This window comes from Antedon bifida, chromosome 6 (assembly GCF_963402885.1).
Source record: "Antedon bifida chromosome 6, ecAntBifi1.1, whole genome shotgun sequence".
NCBI classification, from domain to species: Eukaryota; Metazoa; Echinodermata; class Crinoidea; order Comatulida; family Antedonidae; genus Antedon; species Antedon bifida.
The window spans coordinates 1,098,999-1,111,460 of NC_136231.1; the positions used below are offsets into that span (position 1 = coordinate 1,098,999).

At 32.0% G+C, this 12,462-nt stretch overlaps 1 protein-coding gene across 2 annotated transcripts in view; it reads right to left on the reverse strand.

Moving 5' to 3' along the window:
- LOC144845063 (protein sidekick-1-like) overlaps positions 1-12,462 on the reverse strand; it is a 32,437-nt gene that overhangs the window by 17,463 nt on the left and 2,512 nt on the right. The gene's annotated exons all lie outside the window — the stretch shown is intronic.

Here is a 12,462-nt window from a genome sequence, read left to right on the forward strand (position 1 = left end):
CCATTTCACGCATAAACATTCATTATTTGTATTATATACCGACATATCTCTATAATTTAGGTATACCATTTTTCTGCTCTGTAATTAAATTTTAAAAGTTTCTAATTAAATTTTTATATTAACGGCCTACGTGTTGTCGGGTGTCATCTGGACTGTTGAGATGGTTAGCGAGTTCCATGCCAAAGTTTAAGAAGAACATAAACATAAATAAGGGGATGTGACATATAATGTTTTTTTTTCTCTGTGACGTAGGTGACAGAGAAACAATAATAATGATTAATTGGAAAAATATGGTATTTCCATTCATGTGGCCTCATTTCACAATATTGTTGTTGGTGTACAGTACGTACACGTCCGTAACATCAACACAAATCATCAATCATCATCAATAATAAGTCCCTAATGACTTAAAAATGGCCTTGACTAGAGGATCCTCTAAACATATTTAATGACATGATTTCATAGTGAAAGTTAATATTATTTCTTTATTATCTTTTTGTTGATTATAATTTGTATTATTAATATTATATTAACTTTATTATTAATAATGAAGAGCAATCGTAACTGTATCTTTATAATCAGTAATAGTTCGCTGCTAAATAAATTGACTTTATTAAATAAATTTTTATATTAATGAATTATAGTGTCGTCTTGCGTCTTGAGGAAGAGTCAAAGTCAAATAATCTTCAACACTATAAAAAATAGGCTTTTATATATTTACTAACATTTTATAAATTAACATATTTTCTATGTATCTTTCTATGTATTTACTTTTTTATAATTATGGTTTTGTTTTTGTCTGTAATTGGAAAGCATATCACAATTTTCTTTAGAGTTAAGGGACAACTTCACCTTGAACCATATTTTAACAACGTATATTAGGAATGTACATATGATTTCAGGACAATCGCAAGATTTACTATATTGCCGTGCGCGCTCGCCGTAGAGCCGCCACCGTAAATTGCTGTGACATCACAAGTGTATGGCAAAATCTGCCTCATGAGTTTTCACTGTTGTTAACATACAAGAGATAGGTACCGTCATTTCAATTGCTAATTTGACCTGTAAATTTGCCAAAATGTTTAGTCTGGTATTTTGAAGAAACACTTCATTATCAAGAAATCAAGAAATATTTATTTACGATTTATTTGAAAAGTGTGTTTACTAGAAATGTTCGGGCTTTGCAATTTAAGGCGACGGCTGTACGTCTATCGTGCACGCTGATATCGTAAATCTCGCGATTGTTCTGAAATCGTATGTACATCCTAATACGTTGTTAAAATATGGTTCTCGGTAAAGTTGCCCTTTAACTGTGGCAAAGTCTAAAAGATTATGCTATATCAAATAACTTTCAGAAAAGACTAATCATCAGCCAAGTACGTAACACACTCTAATCTATTTAAATTAATTGGGCCAGGGTACTAAATGTTGAGATTAAATAACAATAATAGACCATTAACATACATTGCCAACAACACTAAATAATGAATTAAACATCTGGCTTTTAACATTATATACCTAAAGAACATGAATACTAGATTAAACCATATAAGTAATTTCTCCATGATTTAACTAGGTTCATGAAAAACAGATGCATAAACATTGAAACTCATCAACTGTTCAAATATCAATCTTAATTAAAATGTTCAATATATTTGGTCAAGAAACTAATTAGGCCAAGATAAAACAAAAAGAAGCTTCTCATCCTTATGCGTATCACCAAGACACCTTCTCAAAAAACTTCAATCGCACGGCGCCCTACACGGCACCCTGCACGGCGCTCTACACGGCACCCTGCACGGCGTCTTGCATGGCACCCTACACGGCACCCTGCACGGCATGTATTGCAGGTGCAGACAAAACCAATAGATTTGAACTGCCCTTTTCATTAATTAATTGGGTGAGGCCTTTTTAAAAAATATAAATATCAAATATTTGAGTTTTTTTATGGATTTTGTACACTTTAAAAAACAATCCAGATTTGAAGTTTGTGAAAATGACTGTTCAGAAAGAGGTGGGACAAATGAAAATGTTATCAGGGCCATACTCACCAGAGTAGTAACTGTTGCATCAAAAGATCTCAAAACTTTCTTTCGCTATTTTAAAATTTTACATATAAAAAGGGGAACCGCAGAGCTGTGCAGGCCTTAATACATTACATTGGACGGTAGACCATTAAAACTTCTATCTCTAATTCTCTGAGGGTCCCAAATGATCAGCAATTGCTGGATGGATCACCCTCATTAAATATGGTTCAAATAAATAAATAAAATAAAGCAATTTCCAGAACTTTGAGCCTTAATTTTCTCATAAGCCTCAACCACAGTGGATAGTGAGGTAATAATAAGGAAGGCTCGATTTATGAGTAGAATAAAATGTTCTTATTTAGTCAATTCTGGCTATTAAGATATCCATCAATAGATACTGTAGATAGATACAAGGTATGAATTGATTTACGAGTAAGTTAAAATGCTTTTAGTCAATTCTGGCTAAAGACATCCATTATCAAGAGATGGAATGTTCATTTTAGGTGTTGGATATGAACCAAATTGCGTAACCTCTACCACAAAATTAAAAAGATGGAAAAAGAAAGAGGGTTCTCCCAATTCATTTTAAAAATTAACAACTTTAATAGTTAAGTGGATTATGAATAAAACTGAACAATATTTAGCTGAACAATTTAAATAATTTTTCTTAGTCAAACATACTCATTAAAAAAAATGTTGACCAACCTTAGAAATTTTAAAGATGAATAAGAGACATGAAGAACCTTCAGAAGAAGTATACTAGTACTACAACCTGAACAATTTTACTAGGATGACAATATTCTGTAATGTAATGTATACTTTATAGAGAAACAGACCAGCCAATAAGAAGTGATTCTTGTACATTATTTAATTATTCTATCATCAGATAAACGATAACGCATATTTGATTCAAACTATTGGATAAAAAGAGTCACATGGTATATTTATATATATATATATATATATTCATAGAATAAGAGCGTGTACGGTGTTCTGGCTGGCGGGTTTGCAAGTACTTGATTTTTAGTAGTTTTCCGACTGGTAGTAGTGGATGGTGGTAGGTGGTTGTGATGGTGGTGGTTCGTGCCAGTGTACGAATGTTTCTTATATAGGTGGGAGGAAAATACAGATGGGGAAAAAACGTGGGCAAAACCAGAGGAAATGACTTATGGGCAAATAGACAAATATAAAATTACCAAGGCTTTTTACAAAAAAGAAAATTTCAATTTACATGGTAAATTGATTTATTATTGTGTAGGCCTACACAAATATTTATAAGTTGAATGCGGGGGATGAGTTGAAAGATTGAAAATATCCCATCCCCCTGTCCCTTCTCACTAAAAAAAATAAAAATTCAACATGCATTCAACATTCAAGTATTTGTTTTATAAACTTTTATTCAATTAATCTGATTCTTCCATCATGAATCATAAAGGCAGGCAGAAGGCGGAGCTATTAAAAACGTGCGATAGGAGCATTTATAGAAATGTTACTGCGCAGAGCTGTGCACTACAAATTAATATGGCATGTGATACAAAATTAATACCAATCAAATGGTAGAATATACAAAAGGATATCAAAATGACTTTTTTTTAAAGATAAGTTGAATTCTAATTACAAATAGAACAAAAAAATTCTAAGACCCGTGTATCAATTAATTTATAATTATTAATAAAGTTTGTGTTTTCGAAAACTAAATCTGAAGGAAGCTGCAAAAAATAAAGCAAAAAAGAAAACTGGAGCTCTAGAGGTTACTGGCAGACCCTGGAGATAATTAATATCAAAGGAACTTGTTTCCTTATGTTTTTTTTGTTTGTACTATTATATTCCAAATACGAGTAAATTAAAAGTGCAAACAAATAAAAGCATGATTCATTTTCTTCATCAAAAGAATGTAACATTCAATTCAGATCCAGGATTAGGTAGGGAATTAGGAGAGGGAAATAGGGATTAGGAGAGGGGAAGGAGATTAGGAGAGGGGAAGGAGATTAGGAGAGGGGAAGGGATTAGGGGAAGGAGGTTAGGAGAGGGGAAGGGGATTAGGGATGGGGAAGATTAGGGGAAGGGGTTAGAGAGGGGAAGGGATTAAGGGAGGGGGATTAGGAGAGGGGAGGGGATTAGGGATGGGGAAGATGATTAGGGGAAGGGGGTTAGGAGAGAAGAAGGGGATAGAGGGATTTATCCTACCCATCCTACACTTATTTTTTAATACTTTGCCTCTGGAATATATAATTATAATCTATCAAAAGTCTTGCATAAAATATACCAACTGCTTAAAGCCCCCTTCCCTACGTTTTTTAGATCTAATTTAAGATCACAAACTATATTTAATGTAAAAATAATACTATATGGTCCTATTGCGATAACTTTTTTCGTCTTTAAACGGTTAAAAATGTGAAAAATAAGTCGATTCTAATAATTATAGCGGCCCGCTATAAATCCCAAAATGCATTGCGCGCGGATTGATATTTTTGTTTTTCACCTGTAATTCGCCCACGTTTCGATCGATCGTGAGGCCAAAACAAATGGAAGACTCCTAACTTTTCAGCGAAAATACCGGGTTTTCCCCAATTTGTATCAACGGAGTCTGGCAAAAATAGAAAGACAATTAATGCAGCAACTATACAACGTCAGGCTAGGTATATAGCTAGCGTACAATGTTCGTACGTTAACCGATGTTTACCAGCTAGGCCTACAAAACTAAGCCTAGCTAGGCTGGGCCTAAGACCGTCCATGAGAGGTCGATCGCCGCGAGCTACTTAGGTAGTGCATAGTTTTACTTTTTCACTTTTTATCATAATTTACCATAAAACGTACATTTAAGACAAGGAATGACATGGTTTAATGTTTTTAAAGTGATATATATGTATTATTTTCCAAAAAACGTCCAAAATTGCAGGGAAGGGGTCTTTAAATTTTAAATTACTGAATGAATGTGGGTGTTACTTGATTAAAAAGCAGACTTAGAAGAGAGAATGATGTGTATGAATAAATGATGGAGGATCCATTAATCTGAGAGTGATTACAGGATGTCACAGTCGTGATTACAAAAAACAACTTGGCTTTAATCAAAAGATGAAACTTACGCAAGTTCACCTATTGATTAATTAACGTATGATTTCATGTATAAATCAAGAATGTTAATTTAATTTCTCGGAATCGTTTAAACTATTGTAGGTCATATTTAAATAATGGACGAAAAATTAAACATTAATTACAGTACTGAAATAAATTAATGGTTTGTTTTTCGCACAAGTCACGTACACTGTTGTGGTTGAAACAAAATATCTGGTGTCACTGTCTTGTCTTGGCTCTGTTCTCACTCACAGGCAAATTGCTGCTACTGTAGATGGCTGCGTCGGGAATTAACAAAGGGTTGAGGTATATCCGACAAAATTATATTTATTGATGCCGTTCTTTCTCGTTATTGTATATTTTTCTGTAGAAATGGCGGTGAAATTAAATTCTAAAAATTATATTATAGATTAGTGTATAATCTGTCTCTCATACAGCATGAGCTGTTTTGACAGAAAATCATATCGGCATGATAATAGTATATCCCTGTATACTGACAATATCAGTCGTCCTGGATGTCCGGGTTCGGGAGAGTTCACAAAATTTAATTATCTCTCTTGATTGTTTCCAATAAATTATAACTAAAATATATGGTAATCAAGGAAGATGATTACTTAGTACAACAACAGTACAATTCTAATTAATTATCAATAAAATAATGTGGTTAATTTCTTGTGAAGAATGAAATGCAAAAATACAAAATCCCTCACGAATAAAAATAACATTAACTACTGACGTTAACTGTATCATCCATAACTTTGGCACTATGGCATTCTAACATCATTTTAACCCAAATTCTTTACTGACTTTTCATCTATAATTAATTGGAATATTCTACTATGACAAAGATGACATATCTCCCTAATAATTACTGTAACGGTAAACACTGGAGTTTAGTGCTTTTTCTTTCTTTTTTTTTTTTTATATATCGGGGGGGGGGGGGGAGGTCATGGTTGGGGGAATTAAGTGTATTTATTTCAGAACACACAAAGGTAGAGCTCAATAAAATAAAACAAAGCAATACAAGATGAACTATAATGACTTGTATATTTCACAATACAACCTTGTTTACCAACTAAAACAATGATCTACTGTTCTTTACATTTTAAAAGAAATAAACTGATAACAATATTACATTGTTGTGGTTTTGTGGGAGAAGGAAGTTTTATGTTTTTCTTCTAATAAGATTTTTATTTCCTAATCTTCTTGATACAGGCTTGCTTTATTTAGAGCTAAATCTTTTTTGCAAATAGTACTGAATATGTATGTTTATTGTTTTTGTTGCATAGATTATATAATACTTCACAATGTCACAGTAATTTAATGTCCTTTATGTTTCTATGAACACATTTTGATATTCTATCATTTTTCTTTATCAACATCTCCAAGTTCAGCAAGTCATTCAAATAGATTGGTATGGACATTCTCCTGGTCGGGTGATACTCCAATTTAGCAAAAGTATAATTTTTAGATTTGTTTGAAGGGACAGATACACCTGTGGCACCTCTTTAAAGACTGAATCAATGCGATAATAGCATTAATATTGTAGACCTACCTATATTAAAGTCATTTGATTTTTTTTTCTCAGTAAAGCCGTGGACAGGGAAGTGGGAACAACTTCCTACTATTAAGTCTTAAATGTTAAGTTGTAAAACCTTCATATTATGGCAACATCTGTATTCACCCATTTTGGTTTTGTGAATTTCCTGGGTCATATCATCTTATTGGTTCTTTACTTTTTTGTTAATTTATCCATTTATACTCTTCATTATCCAGACTTTAAAATCAAGGCCTATATAAACAATCGATTACTATGATCCAAATTGTTTTACCAGTCTTAATATGGGGAGATTAGATGTAAATCCTGCTCTGTAAATTATTTACTAAACTCTAAAATAAATAATGGCATTGGTGTACCACCAATATATTGCTCATCAACAGATGTAATTTGCTTTCTTTCTAGGTTTTGATGACTTAATAAGCCTCTTTTTCACCAAGCCAAGTTCCGGCCTAACCAACACAGTTATGGTTTCCTGGTTACCACCTGGTGCCCTGCTACTGCTGTATGAGTACAGTAGTAATTATGACAGACCATGTCTGTAATTCTACTTCAAAGTTTCATAAGGTATTTGTTGGGCCTTTCACGAGTAGCCTTATCATTTTAATACAGGACTCACCCCAGTTACTTTTCAACAACCATCCCTAGATTTGCTACATCTTGAACACTTCACCATGTGAGAATCACTGTTACATTTCTCTATCCTGTTAGGCGACACCATCACTGACAATTGCGGGCAAGTGACTTTACTCGCGAATGATTTTTTATTGGTTCATCAAATCTTTTTATATTGCAAAGTGATACTGCAGGTTACATATTATTATATTGAATATAATATTCATTTATACCGGAATATGAATTCCGCAATAATAATATTTTTGCGGAAATCATATTCCGGTATAAATATTGTAGTCCTGTTGCTGGTACAAAATACATGAAAAATAGCTATAGAGTTACATTTAGGTAAAATAACAAAGTCCTTCTGGTTCTCTAAAGGCCAACTCGGACAAAAACTTGTTTAAAGTTCTCCCAATGCCAAACAATTACGCCTGACGTTATCTTATTTGACTTAGACAGCACCAAAGAATCAAGACGTTTTGTCGAGTCTCATCGTACGATGCTGTCCGAGGCTTTGATAAAACTATATAATTATTATAGTTTAAAATTCAATACGAACATGTTCCATACCTACATACATACTAAATTGCCTTGGCAATCATTAAATTCTAGTTAATTTAATCAATTTGGCCAACTTTATAAAATATCTTAATAGATTTTAATTTAAATTTTTTTTTCTCTTTCCACCAATATGATGCATCACTCGGTATAATTGTGTGTCGCTGATGCAACATGTAATTTCCGAATAAAGTGCATAATTGATTTATTTATGAACATTCAATCATGACTCATTATTTGAAGTTACGTTTTTTCATGACGAAAACGAGTACTTAATTCATCCATCAATCCATATAACAGTTCAACAAAACAATTTTCTACACTAAGTAGGATATAGGTTTGCTATTGTTATTTCTTTAAAATACTACAATTTAATTTTAAAATCAGACTGTCCATCATACTAGTTGGTCCTTTTTGTTTACCAAATCAAATTTACTCCTGCATACCAGAATCGGTGACAATTTAGTTTCAAACGAAGCATTAGCTATTCTGAACACTTTGCTGTTACGACGCTAATTATAATGACATTGCTTGCGATACAAACTCCATGGATCTGAACATACCCTTAATGGAGTGCTGTGGTATGAGAGGGATGAAGCAACTCATGTCTGGTTGTGGGAGATATCAAGAAATGTGGTAAACAAAAATATAGCTACTGTATTATATTTTTTTAGATGCTTCTAAGAATGATGAATAAGTGTATATCCTGTTGAAGTGGTAAACTTGAAACCTGGCCAACTGTACTGGCCCGTTTATGACAACCCTGGTTCAAATCAAAAAGTAACGTGCAGAGTTGATCAAGGTCAGTTGTTATTATAAAAAAAACTCAGACACACCTTAGCTTGTTATTGTGCTAATAAACTACCACATTCTATGAACAAGCAAAAGATCGGAAATATCTATTAATAACTGTTTGATTGTTTGCATACACCCATTTTTTCTTTTCGTCAAACCCCCTTAATCTACCCTATCCATCTGTGTGTTTACAGGCGGAAGTTTTTTGCTGATTGCTAGCGTGCTACATGGGAGTAGAGGTGCTATTTATCATGAATTTACAAGAGTACCATGTTCCGGTCATCTAGGTGTGTCATTTAACTTAATTTAACTTTTAAAAAATGGGGGCATGTGACACAAATACTGAGTGTCCTAACTTCCCCCACCCCATATGGCCGATCCTGGGTTCGGCCCTGCAGAAGGACTTAAAACTGGAGATCTAGTGTACACTACTTCTGCCTAGTATACACTTTATAGAACCATGTTTCTTGACTATTAATTGTTTAAAACTTTGTATAAAAAAAGGAAATATGTCACTTCAGTACGATTGGTGAATACCGCAGGTTACAAATGGGTCATGATTTTTATTACAATAATAAATCTTTATACTAATACCAAGAAATATTTTACCAAAATATGTGGAACTTTATAGTACCTGTAAAAATATTTACAATGTCATGAACGCAAATGTTATTATTATCTAAATCCTGGTAAATCCCGTCATAAAAATTGATATGAATTGTATAATCATACCATACTGTCATTGATCTCATAAAAATTATAACAAAAGCTCTCAAATTGCAGAATGGTTAATAACACTTTTATACACTAGGTTTTATTCTATTTTCTAATATAGTGTTTTACTGTATATATTACTTTTTCACATGACATCAACTCAATTGTAGAATGTTTTGAATTTTGTTTAGTATTACCTAATCTAATCACAATACTAATCGACATTTTAAGTACGATATGCTCTCGTAAAAATATATGGTCAATACAATACTACAGTAAAATGTTTTTGCTGCATATCATCAATATACAAAATATGGTACATACAATTCAATGACCCCGTTTCTGCTGAAACTATTTTGTGGGAGGACTTGCTTGTGCCAATTATGTTTTGAAAGCAGCATAAATGGTGTAAGAATGGAATATACTCTATAATAACCAAAACGATCGAGATAAATATCAGTATATATATGGTAAAATTTTTATGAAATCCCATTTCTGCTGCCACAAAAAAATACTGTTTCCTACTTCTTAATGTTTGCTAAAAGTAATTAAGTTAGTTTAATGGTACTATTTGTAATAGGTTGTTTATTAACTTATCAAAACATTTTCCAGGATAGGACTTAATTTAAGATATTGAACTGAATTTAATAAGTAATTTGTAATAGGTTGTTTATTAACTATAGGATAGGATAGGATAGGACTGTTTTTTTCATTTAAGATTTTGAATTGAATTTTATAAGTAGTATCAATTTATAAATTAAATGGCTAATTGAATTAAATGTACAAATAGCTAATTTGATAAACTATTGAATTCATACAAAGGTACTAACACACCCGAGGAGTATTCTTGCCACTTGATTGGTTAATACGCATCACATGTGCTGTTCGATATTAGTTCTACCTAACAGGAAAGTGTTATTAATGGTGATAACTAATGGTTCTAATGCATGTTTAGCTTTTATTTTAAAAAAATGTTCTCATGTACGAAAAACAAAATAGGAAGTGAGGCAGAGCCGAGTTAAAGATGTATTGTCACCCAAAAATAAAAATCAATAAAATCAGATTTTAAATAGGCTCCTGTAGAAAAAAAAAATCAATAAAAAATAATTATTTCAATTATAAAAATAGAAAAGTAATGGTTAGTTTTAACCAAAAGTCATTATCTGATGGACAATTTAGGTATTTTTTGCTTTAAATTAAATTTTTTTCAGGAAAATAATTTTTTTTCTTTTCGATCCAGTTTTTGGTCAAAGTGAATTAAACTATTATGTGAAATTAAAATGGAAAAAATTTGTTAGGGGGACAATATATCTTTGAATAGAGCAGTTTTCTTTCAACCCATGAAATATTCTCACCATTCAACTTTACATTAATTGTTTGTATATAGTGTTGGTGGTAAGAGGACAGATTTGTTCCTTGTGAAAGTAGTGTATAGTTTCCATATTTTTTAGGGGGACAATATATCTTTGAATAGAGCAGTTTTCTTTCAACCCATGAAATACTCTCACCATTCAACTTTACATTAATTGTTTGTATAGTGTGTTGGTGGTAAGAGGACAGATTTGTTCCTTGTGAAAGTAGTGTATAGTTTTCACAAAGAAAAGATGGTAAGAGATAGGAAGAAAGTCCTTGAACTTAATATCTTGCATGTCACAATCATTTCCTTAATAACTTTTTTTTTCAATGAAATTACTCATTAAATTTAACAACAAATGTAGTTAAATTATAAGAGCATTTATGGCAATAATATTAAATGTCAACTAATATAATTTTAATGATTAAAGTGCATGACATTGTAAAAAGGAAACATTTAATTATGAACGAGAGAAGATATATAAGTAAGACTCAAAAGATGATAGCTTACACATCTGTGCTATTATCCGAGTCTCTGGGGAATGTTGCATCATGTATGTCACTGTATGGGATAATACTTAATGTGAATTGTTGATATAATGTTGCTATCACAATACACTGTTTACGATAATTCAACATACACTAATTTTGTACGGTGTATTTTGGACCAAAATAAACTGTAGGACCAACATACAGCTACTTCACAAAAGTAAAATACCAACTTAACTTGGGCTAAAAATGAAGACAAGATCGTCGAAACAAGGGCACCTTGAGTGGTTAGTTTTTAACAAACTGCACCCAGTGGTATTGTTAGTTTTCCTGGAAGTCAAGACATCATTGTCTGTCTTCTTTTTTTATATAGATGTGCATGGATTTCCAAGGATCTGATGTCATACAGTACTACATTATAGACATGTCTCGCCTAGTTTCCCAACAACTAGCCCAGTTCCAATAATTAAAAAACAAGCCTACTAAGGGGTACAGGTACTCAGACCTGACTCTCTTGATATTTCAAGTCATCCTCCCAATTTATCCGCTAAAAATACATTGCTCCAACCATGGAGAAATAAGTTAGGAACTTATTTCTCCATGCTCCAACTAATGTTTTCTTTCTTTCCCATCCAAATACAGGATGGATAAATGATTTTGTAATGTCTTTTGCTAATATACTAAGTCTCATTTGAGGTAGAGGAGTTGAGTCATGAGTTACAACCCTGACACTAGGTCAGGATTGAACCCTGGACCTTGGGATTAGTAGGCAAGCACATTAACCACCAAGCTATAGTACCACAACAATTTAAAGAAAAAAATATTAATTATTAATAATACATTTTTTTGGTAAAGCCAGTTATTTTCATAAACTTTTTAATTTTGCTATTACGTGCAAGCAATAACAATAACACAAATTTAAAAACACAAAATGTCTAAAATTAGAATAAAACTGTGCTCTTTTTTCTTTTTTCACATATTATACAGTTTATTTTTGCAGAAAATTATTATGTAAAATCTGAAATAATCGTTGGAAAACAAACATCGCGGTTTCAATATTTTTATAGTGTAAATTTAAGAATTTTGTAGCTCAAGATTGTCGTCTCTAAATAAACATATTAAGTCTTTTATGTAAAAACAGTAAATAGTTTTGATTTTTTAGTGATTTGAAGATATGAAATTTGGTAATCAATCATTTATTGATAGGCCGCTGGATTTTTTTCTCAATTTTTATCCATTTGATGTATTTTTACTAATTTCATTAGTATGTATCAT